Here is a 5,733-nt window from a genome sequence, read left to right on the forward strand (position 1 = left end):
GTATGTATTATTAACAAGGCTTAAATTTTCTTGAGCTATAAAATAATACAAGAAATTTCCGATAATTTTTTATACTAATACTCTACCTCAAGTTCACGAACATTTTAATAACTTGTATGGCTTGGATGTTCTTGCGTTATAAACTGCTACAAAAAATTACCGACAAGTTTTATAGAAATATTCTATCCGACTCAAGGTGCACTATTATTTTAATAACCAGGGATCGAAGAAGTTTCAACTATGATAACGTAACAAATATGTGTATTTATTGTTATTATAGTATATATTACTAACAGGGCTTGAAGTTTCCTGAGCTATAATCTATTACAAGAAATTACCGACATGTTTTATACAAATACCCTATCTGACTCATTTTTACTAACATTTTAACAAACAGAGACTGAGTATGTTTTAACTATGATATCGTCATAAATATGTGTATTTAGTGCTACTATTGTATATATTATTATCACGCCTAGTATTTTCTTAAACAATTACAATGACAAGAAATTACCGACAAGTTTTATAGGAATAATATACCTAACCTATGGTACACCAATATTTTAATAACCAAACATCGAGTAAGTTTCAACAATGATAACGTAACAAATATGTGTATTTGATGTTATTATAGTGTATATTATTCACAGAGCTTGGATTTTCTTGAGCTATATACTATTACAAGAAATTACCGACAAGTTTTATAACAATACTCTTTCTGACTCAAGGTTCACTAATAATTTAATAACCAGACAGCGAGCAAGTTTGAACTATGACAACGTAAAAATTATGTGTTTATTTTTATTATAGTATATAATATTAACCGGGCTTGGATTTTCGTGACCTATAACTATTACAAGAAATTACCGTCAAGTTTTATATGAATATTCTAACTAACTCATGGTTCATTGTTTTTTAATAACCAGAGATCAAGTTTCAACTATGATAACGTAACAAATATGTATATTTATTGATATTATAGTATATATTATTAACAGGGTTTGGTTTTTCTTGAGCTATTAACTATTACAAGAAATTACCGCTAAATTTTATATTAATGTTTTACCTAAAGTTAACGAATATTTTCATAACAAGCATGGCTTGGATTTTCTTCAGCTATAAACTATTACAAGAAATAAGAGGCAAGTTTTATAAAAATACTCTTTCTGATTCAAAACGTGTATTTATTGTTGTTATATTTTATTAACACGCCTTGTATTTTCTTGAGCTATAAGCTATTACAAGAAATTACCACAAATGTAAAGGGCTTGAGTGAAGTGAGATGGCCAAAGAAAGATGAGATAGTATCAGGAAATTATATAATATACTATTCGGGTGACGATAAGGCCGAAAATATTGTCGCGATAGCAACTAAGAACGAAGTAGCAAGAAGTTTAACGAATGTGGAATGCTGCAGTGATCGTTTGATGTTTCTAAAACTACTTGCAAAACCAGGGGATATTGTGATAATGCAAGTGTACATGAAAAGAAACGTCCATGATGATAATGAAGCAGAAGTAATGTATCATCAGGTTAGCGATATATTGCATCTGGAAATAATGGGAGACTTCAACAGCGTAGTAGAAGGAGCTGCAAATATGGTAGTGGAACCATTTTGACTAGGTAGAGGAAACGAACGAGGTCAAATGCTTATCGATTTCTGTAGGCAACATGATCTGGTGGTGATGAACACTTGGTTTAAGAAACGAAAGACCAAGCTGTACACGTGGAAAAGTCCAGGCCATAATAAACGCTACCAAATCGATTACATTCTTGTGAAGCAAAGTTTCAAGAATAGTGTACGAGTCGTGAAGACACTGTCAGGAGCAGACATTGATACAGATCACAATTGCCTGGTAGCGGAAGTGCAAACCTGGTTAAAGTCGATCAAGAAAAATGGGAGGAGAAATCGAAAATGGAAATTAGAGTGACTAAGAAATATCCACAATGATGTGGAAGTATTGATTGAAGAAAAATTGTGCAATGGGAGATATGGTTGAGAATATAGAGAATACTTGGAGAGAAGTTGAACAGAATCTACTTGTTACATTCCACAATAACATTCGCAGGATGGAAAGAGAACCGAGAAAACCATGGAAAACTAAAGCAACGCTTTAGAAGATGGAGTAACGCAGAAGAGCAAAATACACGGACATCAATGATACAGAAGGCTGAATAATGAATTGAGAAGAGAGACGAACCATGCCAAAGAAAAATATATGGGGCAAATGTGTGAAGAAATAATGGAATTTAAAAGGCACGGCAGACAAGATCTAATGTACCAAAACCACAATAATTATTAGGAAAATCTAACAAAAGTATACGTACGTTTGGAATCGAAAACCAACAAGGTCGTGTGGTCACTGACCATCATGGAATCCTTAGAATTTGGGAGGAATACATGAAAGATCTGTATGAACAACACAACCGCCCCAAAGATATTGCGATCGAAGCAAAGGAAGAGGTGGATGATGAATAAAAAGTGCTTAGCATATTGAAAAGTGAAATACTACAAGCAATCAAAGTCATGCGAAGGAGAAAGACCACTGGAGGCAAGGACATACCAGTAGATTTTCTCAAGGGATTAGGAGACACTGCAATGAAAATACTGATTTAACTTATTTATAAGATCTACCTGAGTGGAGAAGGACAAAGGATTTTTCTTATTGTTACTATGGTGGCATTCCTCATGAAAAAGCAAGTAAAAAAATGCAGAGGTCACAGAATCATCAGCCTTATTTTCCACACTGAAAAGATCATACAGGCAGATGGAAAGCAAGATAGGTGAGAGGTTAGAAGAAGACCAATTTGGATTCCGAAAAGGAAAAGGCACCAGAGATTCTATTGGGAGTGATGAGAGTTATATCAGAAAGAACTTTTGATGCAAAGACAGAGTTGCGTTTGTGCTTCATCGACAGGAGAAAATTTTCGACCGAGTCAATTGGACGAAACTTCTGAAAACAATTAAAGATATCGCAGTCACCTGGAAAGATCAACGACTCATTCAAAATCTGTACATAGGACAATGTGTGAAGTTGCGTTTGAATAAAGGATAAGCCAATAGTTAGCAGATTGGAAGAGGAGTCAGACAAGGATTTACTTGTCCACCCAGTTATTCAACATCTACAGGGAGTGTTTAATAAAGGAAGCATTAATGGAAATTGGAGATTTCAAGATTGGAGGGCAGATCATTAACAAGATCATTTATGCAGATGATTCGGTTATAATAGGTAAAACCGAAGGAGGACAACAAGAGATAATAGACAAAACAGTTAACACTGGAAAACTGTAGGAATGAAAATTAACTTTGAAAAGTTGAACGTCAAGATAGATTCCGTGGAAATACGCCCCTACTGATCAGAGTAGAACAAAGAGAGTTTTAAGAGGTTGATAATTTGAAGTATCTGGGAAGTATTTTGACAAAAGATGCTTACTACACTAAAGTGATCAGGTAAACAATTGTCATAGCTAAAGAAGCAATCATTCAGAAACGATCACTCTTAACTAACAGGATAAATATTGGACTTAAGAAGAAGTTGGTAAAGTGCTATATATTTAGAATTGAACTGTTTAGAAACTTGGAAATTACGCAAGTTAGAGAAGAAATATTTAAATTGCTTCGAAATGTTGTGTTGAACGAAGATGGATAATATAAAATGGACAGAGAGAGCAAAAACGAAGATGTTTTAAAACGGATATTAGAGAAGAGGGCACTTCTAGCCACAATCCTTTGTAGAAAGGCCAATTGGATTTGACATATCTTGCGAAGAAATTGCCTTCTTTACTCTGCGATAGAAGGAAAGCTGGAAGATAAGCGAAGAATAATAAGAAGAACACAAATGATCGATGATTTGAAAGATAGGAGAAAATACTGGGAGTTAAAAGAGAAATCTAAAGAAAGAGAAAAGTGAAAAAAAAACATATCCAGTCCCAAATCTAAAAAAATCCTCATTATTCCCAGGACCTGACAACATTCAGAATACTTAATAATAATAATAATAATAATAATAATAATAATAATAATAATAATAATAATAATAATAATAATAATAATAATAATAATAATAATAATAATAATAATAAGGGTGTTAATGAACTGTACCAACAAACAGAAACAGGTGATTCAAAACATCAATATAAGGAAAAATGTTCACATAGACCCGTGGTTAAAGCTGCACAGTTACAGAACTACGACTGTCTGAAACCGTGGGAAAATGAACTTCAGGGACGAATGGAAAGGAAATCAATATCTTTAAAAAATCAAAGGATTCTTTTGTGTGTTGTGTGGTAGTATAATTAAAGTTGGGCTCAACGTAGTAGATAAATCTAATTAAATAAAATAATTACTTCTGCAGGTTCATGACACAAAATCATGTTGTGTCTGCTAAAGGAGACAGACACTAATAAATTCGTAACGACTTTGAAAGAATTGATCCAGCGAGGATCTATGAGAAAGTGAGAGTATTTCCAGACAAAAAACTGATATGAGAAGAATATATAGTATGACCCAAAAACTCACGTGGTCATAGATCTATGTGGAACCCCTTGTCATATAATGCACAAGCACTGAGTTACCATGTATCTCTTTTCCCTCATCCGACGTAGCGAACAACAGTGTCTTGAACATATGCTAGAACTAAAAAATAACAGTACTAGTTATGTAACAAAAACAAGGAAAGGTGGTATGAATTTAGATATCTCGAGTAGAGTTAGTAATTTATTCCTTCAGATTTGTTTGGAACAAATTAACATTCTACAGTACTGCGTCTTAGGCTAAATGAGGCGGATAATTAAGAAAATACGAAAAGAGTTAAGGTAATAAAAATATGCTATACTATGAAACAAACTATGGAATTTTATTACCCTTCTGGGTCACATGGTAGACAGTTATAGGAAAGAGAACAGATGGTATTGTCACTCAGTCGTAATAATGGGAGTATCATTGATTGGATCAAGAGCACACTAACATATGTGGGAACAATATGTGCTGAAAGTAATCCCCATCCCCATCCCTTCCCCTTCGCCTTCTATCTTTGATGTAGGAACTTCCGATATTATTTCATAGGCAGAACAAACAAATTGCAGGTTAATTGGAAACCCGCTTTTTTTTTTAAAAAAAAAAAGGTGTTCTCGGGCTCTCAAAAAGCTGAAGATATTGACATCCGACATCCAATATTGCATTCAGCTTCAGGGATTGTAACTTTACTGTTAACGTTCGATATCTATATCTTCGCCTGGCTTATAGCCCGAGAAGGCTTATTAGAAAAATGGGTTTTCAATTAACCTGCAATTTATTTTCAACATTTGGGAGATAATCTCTTATGTTAATATATCAAAGGTGTATGGGGTGTATGGAAGGAAGTGGGTTACTTTCAGTTGAAATTGTTCTCAGACTTGTATGTGCTCAAGTTATGTTCAATGACTCCATCACCATTGTGAAATCCTGCCAAAGTCGTGTGTTCTACTTGATATTACAACGATACCCACATGGCCAAGAAATTTCCCATATTCATGATCGCAATGAGCAGGTGTATTTCCAGAACTATCAATGTTTCTCCTCGCGGTTCCTCCAATGTACAAGCCACCTTTAGTAAAAGAGGCAACACTGTGGAATATTATTTTGTTTCAAACAAATCTAATAGGATAAGTTACTAACTCTTCTCGAGATGTCCACCTTAATAACACGACTTTTCATTTTTCTTACATTACAAGTATTGTTATTTTACGTGCAAC

This window comes from Thermobia domestica, chromosome 4, assembly GCF_964235325.1.
Source record: "Thermobia domestica chromosome 4, izTheDome1.hap1.1, whole genome shotgun sequence".
Lineage (NCBI taxonomy): Eukaryota > Metazoa > Arthropoda > Insecta > Zygentoma > Lepismatidae > Thermobia > Thermobia domestica.